At 34.3% G+C, this 13,333-nt stretch overlaps 1 non-coding gene across 1 annotated transcript; it reads left to right on the top strand.

The window, feature by feature from the left end:
* Positions 1–5,666: 5,666 nt before the first annotated feature.
* On the top strand, positions 5,667–5,801 carry LOC126002478 (small nucleolar RNA SNORA42/SNORA80 family). Its single transcript, XR_007493175.1, has one exon. It is a non-coding gene; the product is annotated as a small nucleolar RNA SNORA42/SNORA80 family (small nucleolar RNA).
* Positions 5,802–13,333: the final 7,532 nt, after the last annotated feature.

The raw sequence follows: 13,333 nt of genomic DNA, 5'->3' as shown, positions 1-13,333 counted from the left end.
GCTATTATTAGCTGTATCACTTTTGTTAAGTCACCTAGTAATTTTTTTTTCAATTAAAATACAAGGATATTTAGCTCTCTGGAACAAGTTTTCTGTGAGTATTAAATGTTAAATTAATATAAAACCACTAATGCAGCCTGGCTGAAAGTAAATACTTAGTAAACATTTCTTCTCAGCTTTTGTTACATTGATTTCTTTTCACAAAAGTGAACAAGAACTGGAACCAGAGCGATAACACAGCAATAGGGCATTTGCCTTGCACACTGTTGACTCAGGATGAACTTGGGTTTGATCCCCGCATCCCATATGGTTCCCCAAACCAGGGACAATTTCTGAGCTCATAGCCAGGAGAAACCCCTGAGCGTCATTGGGTGTGGCCCAAAAACTAAAAAAAATAAAAATGTGAACAAGAACTGTGCTATTTAGTGTGCAAACTACGTGTAGTTAATCAAACTATTGATAGTTGAAGTGATGCTACTTTGAATTGAAATATATGTTAACTGTACAATACTCCCAGATTTTGAATGCATTAGTAAGCAAAATATTATTGATAAGCTATGTCACATTTTTTATTACATTGTGATGCTGTAGGAATCAAAATGATCCTAAATTCATGGATCAAATTAAAAAATCTTAATTTATATAGAAAACTAGAAAGATCTTAGTAACTTTTTAAAAAGTTACCAGATATTCTAAAAGTCTATTAGAGCAAATTAGAGCAACTAACACATATTTTTCACTAAAATTCTTAGAGTTACAATGTAAAAAATACCTTTTCCCCTACTGATTTTTTAAGTATGATTTTAAATATTGGAATAAAGTTGATAAAATCATATTGTAATCCCTGCTCTCTCTGCCCTGCATTTAATAACTACATCTGGCAGCACTCAAGCACATATTCTTTACAGCTAATGGAGTCAAGTGTCTCCCTGAACTATATCAGATTTATTGAGGTCTTGACCAGACAAATTCCTTAACCTAGAGAAGGCTTTAGTCAATTTCTCAGAAGGGAGAGAAAGAGTTATAAGAGGATGTACTAATATTAGCTAGTCTGATCAGAATTGGTATTTCCACTCTGTAATAAAGCAAAACCATACTTTCTTCTTCGAAAATATCGTGGTTCATAGAGATGGTACAGCAGATAGGGTACTTGACATTCAATCACAGCACAGCATATGGTAACCTGAGCACTGTCAGAAATGATCCCTGTGCACAGAAACAGAAGTAAGCCCAGAGAAATGCTGAATGTTGCCCCAAACCAAGCAAACTACATTTTAAACATAATTGTAAGATGAGCGGAGGTCTCTCAAATAGTGTTCCTGGGGCCCCAGGCTAACAGGTCTCACAGATCACTGCTCACTGCTTGAGGATGGATTACTGCTTTGGACAGTTTTTATTAGATCCATGCCTGGATTCAGTGCTCAAAGGGCAACTATTGGTATGCTTGGAGATTTAGGAGGACGCATGCAGAAGTGGGGACCAGATGCATGTGTGTCTGTCCTATATGCTATCTCTCCGGCTCTAAATTTTTATTGAAGTGACACTGGATTACAAGAATGTAAGTGAAGTATTAGTAGACTATCCTTCCACCGTAGTTCTTTTTTTTTTTTTTTGTATTTTCAGCTACACTGGTGACACTCAGAGCTTACTCCTGGCTCTGCACTCCTGGCTTGGGGGACCAATGGGACGCCAGGGCATCAAACTGCGGTCCTTCCTAGGTCAGATGCATGCAAGGCAAATGCCTTACCACTTTGCCACCTCTCTGGCCCCCTACCACCATAGTTCTACTAAATTATTTTTTCTCTCCCAACCAGTAACATCAATTATGTAGAGAAACCTCAGTGACTAAGGTTGATTTTATTGGACAAATCTGTGACTAAGAGTTTGTTTTCTTCCCTTTCTATGTTTCTTCATGTAAATGACTAAGTTAATCTGGCATTTGTTTTTGTCTTCCTGATAATTATGCTTAGCATGATCCCATCTGACTCATCCATGTTGTCACAAAGGGCTAAATTTCACTTTCCCTTATAACTGTGTAGTATTCTATTGTGTATATTCCATAATTGCTGTATACAATTCATCTGCTGTGTTCTTGGGTTGCTTCCAGATCATTGTTATTATAAATAGTCCTGCATTGAACATTAATATGCATATGTATCTTACAATTAGAGATTTTTCATTTCTTATATAAATACCAAGAACTGGAAATTTTGAATCATGTGTATATAATACAGCCATATATTTTTACAGTCTATTTTTAATTTTCTTAAAAAACTTTTTCATACTTTTTCTGTAGAGAATTGATTAATTTATATTCCCACTGACAGTTAACAAGGATTCCATTTCTTCTCATTTCCATCAGCACTTTATTCTAGGCCTTTTATTTTTTTTTGACACACCCTGCTTTCTTCAGGGCTTATTCCTGGGTCTGGCCTGAGTAATCTCCCTTGGCATGGATCAGGGAGTCCCTATCTATGCCAGGTTATCCCTGTGGTGCCAGGGATGGAATAGGGGTTGGCTGCATGCAATGCATATCTCACACACTATACTATTGCTCCAGCCCAGATTCTAGTTTTTATATATCTATTTAAGCACCATGATTACAAACATGTTTGAGATTGGGCCTCAGTCATAGAAAGAACACCCTTTTCACCAGTGTAAATTCCCACCACCAATGCCCCCCTCCTCTACCTTCTCCCACCCTTTGCCTGTATTCAAGACAGGCATTCTACTTTTCTCACTCATCAACATTGTCATGGTAGTTCTTAGTATAGTCATTTCTCTAACTGCATTCACCACTCTTTGTGGTGAACTTCACATCGTGAGCTGGCCCTTTCAGCTCTCATCTATTGTCTCTGAGCATTATTACAATAATGCCTTTCATTTTTTTCTTTTATTCCCATTTCCTCCAGGATCTCATGTTTCATTGTACAGAGGTTCTCAAAGTAGTTTCTGATTACCCTTTGACCACTGTAAATATCTGTGGTGATCTCCCCCTTTTCATTTCTAATTTGGTTTATTAAGTTTCTCTCTCTTTCTTTCTTTGTGAGTTTTACTAGTGGTTTATCAATCTTGTTTATTTTAGAGAGAGCCAACTTTTGCTTTCATTGATCTTTTGGGATTGTTTCTTCGGTTTCCATTTCATTAATTTCTACTCTACGCTTTGTTATTTCCTTCTGCCTACTTATTTTGGATTCATTTTGTTGATCGTTTTCTAACTTTATAAGCTATGTCATTAAGCTATTTATGTAGGCCCCTTCTTCCTTCCTGATGTGTGTTTGAAACTTTGAATTTGAAATTGTGTTTGTTCCGACTATTCAGATGTGTTTCTTGTAGGCAGGGGAATGTTGGATTCAGCTTTTTGATCCATTTTGTCACTTCATGTCTCTTAACTGCTGCATTTGGCCCTTTGATGTTGAGATAATTGTCATGGGATTTAGAGCCATCTTTGTGTGGAAGTTTTGTGTGTCTTTAGGCCTGTCTTGTCTTAAAGGAAACCTTTCAGTTTATCTTTTAAGGCTGGTTTTATGTTTGTAAAGTTTCTGAGCTGCCATTTATCCATAAAGCTATCTATACTTTCTTCAAACCTGAAAGTGAGACTGGCTGGGTGCAGTATTCTAGGTGAAGTATTCATTTTGTTGAGTTTTGTCATTATATTCACCACTGCCTTCTAGCCTTGAGGGTTTCTTGTGACAATTCTTCTGTAAATCTTAAGGATGCTCCTTTGAATGAAATTTCCCTTTTTGATCTTGCTGCTTTCAGTAGTCTATCCTTATCTGTGGGATTTGTCATTGTGACTAGGATATGTCTTAGGGTGCTTTTCTTCAGGTCTCTTTTAGCTGGTTTTCTTTAGGCATGCAGGATTTGATTGCATGCAGTCTTTAGCTCTGGGTTTCTTTGTAATCATGTCCTTGACTGTTGATTCTTCCTGGGAATTTTCTTCCTGGGTCTCTGGGACTCCAATGATTCTTATGTTGTTTCTGTTTAGTTTATCAAAGACTTCTATTTTTATCTATTCACATTCTTTGAGGATTTTTTCGATTGTCATATCATTAGCTTTAAAGTTCCTTTCCAATCTCTTCAGTTGTATAAAGTTGTTTTGCATCTCATCTTCCAGCTTATCTCATCTTTTAGAGAGCTTCCATCTTTGTCCTTAGCTGCTGTTATTCTGTTTGAGTGGCTTTCCATTGAGGTTTTTATTTAATCTACTAAATTTTTCAGTCCTCTTTTTCTCAATATGGAGTTTACTGATTTCTATCTTTGTGATCTGTTCAGACTGATCTATGCTTTCTTTGAGTTCTATGAGCGTCCTCCATATTTCTTCTCTAAACTCCTTAACTGAGAGGCTAACTAGGTGGTTGGTACTTTTTGGGTCATCAAAATTGTCATCTTCATTCTCTATGCATAGTGCTGTCCTGAGTTATTTCCCCATTGCCACACTTGTAGTGTGGTTTTTACTATTTGTTGTGGTGGTATTCAGGGGCTAGAAGATGCGTGTGGCCGCAAAGTAAAGCAAAAAGCAGTTAGGGAATAAGGTAGCAGCCATTTCTCTCAAGAAACACTTTGGTGATCATTTTATTGATTTGTTGAATGTGTTTAATAAATTCACTGGTTCCGCTGGACCAGTCTGCACTGAGCTCCTCCTCTTACACTCATGTTGTAAGCTGCTTGTTGGGACTCATAGTGCTTCCTTGACTGTGTTCCAGATCTTAGTTTTTTTAATATATAAATATATTATTAATACATAATATTAAATATCAAACCATCAATTTTAATAGTAATAATTCATTTTATTTACGATTTATATAATATATTTATATATTAAATATTAAATATTTATTAATATATTAATTAATATCATATAATTAATATTAATTAATATTATATTAAATATTAAATAAATATATAATATATAAATATATTCATATAATATTTCTGTATAATTTATTTTAAATTTATTTTTAATAATTAATAATTTTATTATTAATAATAAATTATTAAATATATTTATAACATACATATAAATATAAAATATATATTCATATATTCATATAAATATATATGAACCATTTTCTCAGGTTTGAGTAGATTTTTAGTGTTTTATTTTGAATTTCCATGGTCATAAGTGATATTTTACACGGCCATTTGAATTGCGTCCTTGGTAAGATATCTCACTCTCTCTTTATATTATTTGTTATGGGGCTTATGTTTTGTTATTGAGTTTTATAAATTCTTTATATATCTTGGATAGTATCACTTTTCAGATGTATAGTATTAAATATTTCCTCCATTAAATAAAAATTTAATTGATAGTTTCATGAAATATTTTTCTTTTATTGAAAGTTTTTTTTCACTGTGAAGAGGCTTTTGGTTTGATGCCATCTTATTTGTTTATTTTTTGCTTTTGTTTCTTTGCCTATGGAGTCCAGCCAATGAAGATGCTGCTATAGTCATTATCATAGATTGTTTCATTCAAGGTTCCATCATTTTATTTTTTCAAGTCTAATATCAAAGTAATTAATACACTTTGAATTAACTTTTGTGCATGTGAGATATCATGTTATAATTTTATTTTTTTTGCATGTGTTTATGTGGTTTTCCCAGCATCATATATTAAAAGAGATTTTCCTTTCTCCATATTATATTCTTTATACCTTTATTGTAATTCAACTGTCAATATATGTAAGAGTCTATTTCTTCCCTGGGCCTCTCATAGTGTTCCATGCCATAGCAAGCTGTGGCCCCGAACCATTGCCTGGCTCTATCAGTGGGCTTTGTGCACTGAAGCGGGTCACACAGTGAAAAAAAAAAAGAGTCTATTTCTGGGTAAAAACTTACTTTCTTAAAAGTATGATTATTTTTTCTTCCTTTGAAATATTTAAAAAATACTCCTCTAAGTTAGAAAATATTTATTTTTGAAACTTTCCACTCAGTTGTGGATGATGACATCATGCCTCTGTAGCTAGAGATCTTATTATTTCCATAGTTCATAGGACGAATGCTAGGAGAGTTTTTCTTTACAGTTCTAAAAGTTCTGTTCCATCATTTTTGCAGTAATCAGTATTCTATAATTAGTGGTCTTGGTTTTTGCTCATATCCTAAGACAAAGCCTAGGATAGAGTCTTTTGGTATGGTTCCTAAAGTTCTGCTCAGTCGCAGTAGTCAAAGTCAAACCTCTAGGATTAGAGATCTTGGTTTTTGTACAAATCCTAGGCCAAGTGCTAGGCTAGGAACTTCCTCATTGGTCCCTCAACAGGTTCTGTACAGTCCATGTTTGTCAAAAGTCAGTCTTCTGTAGTTAGCGACTTTGGTTTTTGCATAGAGCAAAGGATGACATGTCGCCTGATTGTTTCATACCATTAGGTGATGAGATAGAGCAATCCTCTCTTAGATCTTAGTTCATCTCTTAGATGTTGCTGTTTCCTCATGTCAAGATGTCATATCAAAACTGGTGCAAGTTGGTGCCAGACCGGTATTAGGAATTTCCCTGGGAGGAGTTTGGTTCCTGGTGCTGTTGCTGGGACCTGTGTCGGTTCCACGTTTGGTATTCTTATGTTTTCTACTCATTCCAACGTTGTTGTTATTGGTATGACCAAGAAAACACACAGATAAAACAAACACACACATCTGACTACAATTTTTCAATGTGGCATTTGCCTAGAGTTGAACATCAGCATGTGATGTCAAGGATCTCAAGCCCTGAGTAGGGCAGAAGATTTGTGAATGAAGCTTACCAAGATGATCAGAAAAAAATGCTAAAGCCTAATTTCACCCCACCAAATCAAAGAAAGCAGCCTCATTTTAACCTTCAAATGCAGAATTTTTCAGAATCTGGGTAATTTTACTTTAGGTTTAAAAAAATTATGAGATTAGTATATGGTAATCAACAGAAAAATATGCAGGATAAGAAAGTAAAACAATGTTTTCTTCAGTAAGAATATGAATTATTTCAAACATATACATAATCACCTATGTGTTTGTTTGGTAATGATGTATAAAATATAGTTCTATTTGTGGGTCATGAATTTGAAAAAATACAATGTTGATTAATAAGAGATCTCCAATAATGTCTCCTAAATAGGTTTTAAGATAATGGATAGAGCTAGAAGAGAAGTTTAATTGGCTTTTATCTGTAAGAAAACTTCAACATAGGAGTAATGGAAAGTAATAGAATATTCATTTAGCACTTATGTTGGATTATATCAGAGGTTCCCAAACTTATTTGTTGAATTGACTCCTTTACATTAAAAAACGGTTATCACTCTCTTGCAAATATGTCTCCTTTGAGCAAAATCCTTACCCATTGCTCCTGTGTTACTGCTCCCACATTCCTTTTACGTCTTCGTTAGGGGGCAGAAATAATGCACTAGGAAACATTGTATTAGATATCCCAAACTGCTTTTAGTGGCTTAAGCTTTTATTATTATTTTTGTTTTAAAATACCTTTTATGTACATATATGTGCATGCACAGTGTTTATATTTTGAATATGCTTGTAACTTATAGAGGTATCCAGAATTCCAATCTAGTATCAGATGCCTGCAGCACTTTGACTATTTGTCTTTTGGCTATTATGTCTTTTGGCTTCCAGACTGGAAGCCTAAATTTTTATGCCTATTCATATTGCAAGTGACAGGTGAAATGAGGAGAAACTCTAAGAGATGAGTGTACTTTCTTCTTTATACTCATATTGGTCACCCAGCTAAGTGTTTTGGATGCAAGGACTGATAAAGGTTGGAAGGTAGACACATGTGTTCTACTAGTTCTTCTCAGCACTTGTCAGAAGACAACTTTACCTAGACAGCATGGGCATTTATTCCTACCATCCAATTTCTCAGGATGTTGTGGAATTCAGACATGAGTGAGGAATTACTCTTTTTAGGAAAAGAAAATCAGGTCTAACATCTGTCTGCGGAGAAACTTTATAGGTTATTGCCTTCCATTGCAAAATTGTGTTTCAGGAGAAAATAGTGAAGAGAAACAGTTTTATTCAGAGATGATGCTGAGGGAAATAGAGAAAGGACCTGTAATTTCTAGCAGAGTCAAGGGTACTCCCTAAAGAGAAAGACAGGTATGACACATCTCAGTTTGAGATGTGGATGACCCCCCCCCCAAAAAAAAAGGGAAGCAGGTTCCTTTGCAAATTTATTTATTTTTTCTTCTCTAGTTTTTATTTAGGCATCATAATTTGCAATAATGTTAATGACAGTTTCATTCACACAATGTTCAACACTATAACCACCACAAGTGGTGCCATCATCTCTCCGCAAGTGTCCTGAAGTCCCCTGCTTCCTGTATCCTTCTCTCCTTTTGCTAGACTTAGTTCATTAGGCTGACTTTTGCAGTGTAAGTCTTGTAGATTTTCTCCAAAGATGCCCTTACTTGTGACTTTCTATGGTGATAGAGTTGATAGACAGGATATTGGTGAAAGGGAAGAGGTTTGAAATTTTGTTGGTCCACCTTCATGTTTTCATTATAGTCTTTCCTGTATAAAGAAGGTTCAGATTTATCTGAATGCTGGCATTGGTTAGAGTCTTATTGGTTATCCACAAACTGGGCCAAGCCTTCGTGCTTTTTTGATTTTTAAGTGCTAATGATAGAATAACTTCTTTTGATCACATATTGCTTTATTACGTTCCAATAACAAGTTGCAAAGCCCTCTCTTCCTCATTTGTCTGACTGCTTTAAACTGTAAGATAAGGAGTTATTCACTTCAGTTAGTGTGGAAAGGAAAGAAACCTGGAGAAAATTGTGTATTAGAAGAATGGGTGACTTATTTCTTTAATTTAGTAGTGTGGGTGTGGAAATGCCTATGTTTCTTCTAAAGCAGTACTTTGCTATTTTTGTGTTGTTTCTATGACCTGGTTTTACTCACACATTATTGTCCTTAGGAGAATCATAAACTATTAAAGTAATATAGTCTTAATGATGTTGAATTTACATTTGTTTCCCTTGCTTTTGTCTTTCCCATTTACTTCTGATGATGATCTTAAATTGTGAGAGACACTTCCTATTTTGATTTTCCATTGAATTGAACTTAGAATTATATCACACTTTCAAACTCAGAATTAGGAAATTTAAGTCGGATTTTTCTTGCAGCTAGTGTAGGTTGTCTCTCATATGTACTTGGAGAGCTAATTCTGGATGAGTAGGAAGATTGAAGAAGAATACTATCAGAGCAGTTATGTGTCTTCTAGGTACAGGATAGTCTTGGTATCCTTCCTAGTCTCAATTGCTGATAGGAAGTAGATCTTCAGAGACTTAATCTTAACACAAATAATATACATATGGATTTATGCACAACAGCGGAATCCCTTAATAAATTATGCCTCTTTGGGATAATTTGTCATGACATCTAACTACCACTGTTTTTCTCAGCTCATGAAAGTCTCCTGTCACATATTTATTTACTTATTTTTAATCACACCTAGTGGTGTTTAGGGATTATTTTGTCTCTATGCTCAGAGATTATTCCTGACAGTTACATACAAAGTACCAGGGATCCAGCTACAAGAAGGCAAAAGTCTTAATGCCCTGTATATTTCTGTAGCCCTGAAATACTTTTCTTAGATATGTTTGAAGAAAAAAAGGATCTCGATAAATTTTATTCCACTAGAAATGTTTTACAAATTGTTATATAAAGTATATTTTTAATTAGTTTCAAACTATTAACAAATGATAATGACATTTATTTATTTTTCTTGGCCAGGAATATATCTTCCAAGATAATATTCCACTGATAATTTGACAAAATTAGAATTTGTGCCTAGAAATCACGCTGCTCAGGTATGAACTAAATATGTCAACAAAGAAGAAAGTAAGACATGCAGTATTTGTGTATATGGAATCTGATTTTTATTTCTTTCTAAGTTAAGTAAAGTATATTTTAATGATAATTTCTAAAGCTTTCTGTGGGACTTTCAAAATCTCCATTTTGTTACATAATACTTTGATGTTTTTAATTTTATAAGAAATTTTGATGACAAATTTTCTTTCTGTGTAAATTTTATTTCCTTTCAGATTATTTATATGACTTCAAAAAAACTGTAGTTTAGAATTTTTTTTAAGAAATATTACCTGGAAAAAAAAAGAAATATTACCTGAACTCTCTTATATCACCTGAGATATAATTTCTCTGGTCAAAGTTGTAAATTTATTTCATTAAAAATATAATTCATTACAATTGCAAACTTCTTAAACTTCATTTTTTAGCAAAACTATTTTGACATTATTTATTTAGAATTTAAAATTAAATTAAAGTTTTGCTGATATTAATGGAAAAGAGGAAAGCACATTTTGAATTGTATGATTTTTTTTTATCATGTGACACAAGCATGTTACTCTTAAGAAACTTGTTTATTTTCTCTAAGCACAACTTCAAAATCATGTTTACCCTTAGAAATTTTGGAAAACTTCAGTGCATTCTGAATTCTGGCTATTGATTTAAAAATCACTAATAACTTATTAGATACTCTTGAATTTTTATTTTTGGTTACAACTTCCTTTCTTCTCTTCTGTACTTTTTTTTTTCTCCTATACATGCATTCAACTGCCTTTTTATTAGTTGATGATGATTGTGGCTATAAAATGTGATCTGTAATTATAGACCCGTTTGAAAGAAACCTTTGTCATTCAAAATCCATGATTTTAATCTATACTGAATATTACTCTTCATCTCAGGTTTAATTATTATACAAATGTTTATTCTCTTTATATATATAATATATATATCCTTACATTTATATCATCTTAAAAACAGAAATCTTTAGTACTTTTTATTGTTCATCTATTTTTTCAGTAATGAAAATTTCAAGTATGGCTCTAAAATAAAATAAAATTATTCATTTAATTATCAAGTTGAATTTAATTAGGAATCCCCAAAATATAGAAACAATTCTTATATGATGGTAATGAAGTAAAAAGAAAGCTATATAGAATTCCATGTTGCCCAGATGAGGCTAGAAGACAAGTAAATTAAAGGCTCCCTGAATAGAAAATAGAAATATTGTGCCCACTATATAGGGAAGAAGTTAAGACAGACTATTTGGAAATTGATTTGTCCAGGGAAATAGGGTATCTTATAAACACTTCACAATTTATTTTTCTCAAAGTAAGCAATAAGACTACTGGGTCCTCTTCCACTCAGACTCGGAGCTGAACCACGCCACCTGTCAGGAAGAAGGGAGGGGCGATTGACCCAGGCATGACTGGAGGACGTGGGAATGGCCAAGCCTCAGTGACTGCAGCCATCATACCCACCTAGAGCCGCACTGCAGAGAAGGGACCCAGCCCCATGCCACAGGTGACAAAAGAGGGCTGAAATCTGAAGGCATTACACTCCAAGCCAAATCACCAAATGCAAAGAAATATGGGTAAACCAAGGAAGACACTAAAACTAGGATATGGAGAGAAATCCTAGCAAGTTTCCAAGTTCACCAAAATGCACAGGCTCAATAGATGAGGACCTAAAAGCAGCAATGCAAGCCATGGCAAAAGAAATCAAGGAATCACTAGCCAGCAAGTTCAAGAAATTTGTAGATGAACAAATCAAGCAACTTAAAGAACTTTTACAGAAGATGAGAGATTCCATATAAATAGAATTAAAGAAAATAAAAAACGTCTTAGCAAGCCATAATAGCAGAATTACCCTGTTGGAGAATCGCATGGAAGAACTTAAAGAAAACCTGCAAACCAAAACTGACAAAGAAGCCAATAAGGAAATAAAAGTTAAAGCATTGGAAGAAAAAGTTAGGTATTTAATGAACAAAGACAAAAGCAATAATCTACTTATTGTAGGTATACCAGAAGAGGAGAAAATAAGGAAAGGGGAATAATAGCAGAAAACTTTCTCATCCTCCTGAAAGAGTCTCCAGTGCAAAACCAGAGAGTGAAAAGAGTCCCTAATAAAATAGACCCTAATAAACCAACACCAAGACATATAGTAATCCAAATGGCAAAAAAACAAAGAGAAAGATGAACTCCTTAAAGCAGTAAGGGAGAAATGAAACCTCAAGTACACAGGAAGGAACGTAAGAATCAAACCAGATCTTCCATTTGAAACAAAGTAAGCAATAAGCTTTGGAAAGACTTCTTTTTTTTGGGGGGGGGGGCACACCCGGCATTGCTCAGGGGTTACTCCTGGCTGTCTGCTCAGAAATAGCTCCTGGCAGGCACGGGGGACCATATGGGACACCGGGTTTCGAATCAACCACCTTTAGTCCTGGATCGGCTGCTTGCAAGGCAAACGCCACTGTGCTATCTCTCTGGGCCCGGAAAGACTTCTTAACTTGGAGTCATTTGTATATTTATCCTTTATTCTATGTGTCAGAATTTCCAAGTCTGCTTATTATTTTTTCTGTATTATTGCTTATATTTATACTAGCTTTTCCCATTTGAAGACAACGTTCTAGATTCAGAACTACTCTTAAGTGAATGATACTATTCCAAAAACCATCCCAAATATCTTTCAAGAATCTATATAGAATCACATATATTGGTAAGAATATTAGGATATCTTAAGCTTTTTAAATTTATTTAAGCTATTTTTATTAGCCTATAGGAGGGATACAGGCCAGTTTCAAACCAAGTTACTAGCATACAAAAACACCAAAGAGGATTTTAAAATTTAAGACAGCTGTAAAATCCAAGTGTTTGCACCCTACAAAAGTTATAGTATCAGCAATAGTGCCAAGAATTCCTGAACTATGAAGCTGCATTTGTGACCACACAACAACTCTACGTTTTTTTTTACTACTGTAATTACCATAGGAACACATGAATTTAGATGCAAATATGTATTTAAAGCTATCTAATGTTCAGAAGCAAGGAAATAGCAGAATGTAAAATCACCCCACACACCATATCTCCAAGTCAGGTAAATGAGAATGTGTTTAAATCAGGGTCACACAAGAAATAATCCAAACCAGGCTAAGGGTGAAACACTTGTAGTCTGGCTGTCTTCTACCTAGTATGGAGCCCACTTGACTGCCAGAACTACCATTTTTATTGAGTACAGAGACCACCCCTGAGTGGGGCAGTAAACCCACCCAGGTTTACAAGTAAGACAATCTCTGTTTGGGGGGAAATTCAAGTTGAAAACAAAAATAAAATAAAAAAAACAGGGATGACCTTTGTTTTGGGTAAGATAAGATGTAACCCGACAGCAGAATAATAAACAAGCAACAATAGTTTACTAAATCTGTTGACTTATCTTGATTAAATCTTAATAATGTCATTACAAGTTTCAATAATTTTCAAGATTTTCTTCCTGTTGTAATATTTTTTCTTTTCTAATACTTTTATTCTCACTTGCCTGGAAACAGATCAACTTGATC

The sequence above is a fragment of the Suncus etruscus genome, chromosome 2 (genome assembly GCF_024139225.1).
Source record: "Suncus etruscus isolate mSunEtr1 chromosome 2, mSunEtr1.pri.cur, whole genome shotgun sequence".
Taxonomy (NCBI): Eukaryota; Metazoa; Chordata; class Mammalia; order Eulipotyphla; family Soricidae; genus Suncus; species Suncus etruscus.
The sequence above is the reverse complement of the archived record's forward strand: the minus strand, read 5'-3'. Positions and strand labels throughout refer to the sequence as shown.